Source organism: Triticum dicoccoides, chromosome 2A (genome assembly GCF_002162155.2).
Source record: "Triticum dicoccoides isolate Atlit2015 ecotype Zavitan chromosome 2A, WEW_v2.0, whole genome shotgun sequence".
Classification (NCBI taxonomy): Eukaryota; Viridiplantae; Streptophyta; class Magnoliopsida; order Poales; family Poaceae; genus Triticum; species Triticum dicoccoides.
In genome coordinates this window covers 276,281,291-276,281,661 of record NC_041382.1, presented here as the reverse complement: position 1 = coordinate 276,281,661, position 371 = coordinate 276,281,291, and the positions used below count along the sequence as shown (strand labels likewise).

Below are 371 nucleotides of genomic sequence, written 5' to 3'. Positions count from 1 at the left end.
CTCTTCCTAGTATAGACCAAGCCGGTCATAACATCGATACCTTTTTTTTCTCTCGAACAGCCATTGTCAATACTTATACTTGTTAGTTTCAGCTATTTGAGGCCTTGTACAATGCAAGACGCTTAGGGGAGGTGCTTAGAGAAATAAACTAGTCTTTCTTTAAGCACCGGTGTTTATTTGTACAGGATAGACGCTTAATTAGGCTGTAGAAATAGGTACTGGTGTTTTAGAAAAATCCAATTTATTTTTCTAAACACCTAGCATTGTACAAGGCCTGATAATGGTTCTGTATTGCAATTTAAGGAAGTTTTCGCATTTCAAAATAGGCTAGTCATTGGCAGTGTGTATGATGTGATCCATTATCATTAAAT

At 36.4% G+C, this 371-nt stretch overlaps 1 protein-coding gene across 1 annotated transcript in view; it reads left to right on the top strand.

Moving 5' to 3' along the window:
• LOC119354401 (vacuolar protein sorting-associated protein 32 homolog 1-like) overlaps nucleotides 1-371 on the top strand; it is an 8,946-nt gene that overhangs the window by 7,545 nt on the left and 1,030 nt on the right. The gene's annotated exons all lie outside the window — the stretch shown is intronic.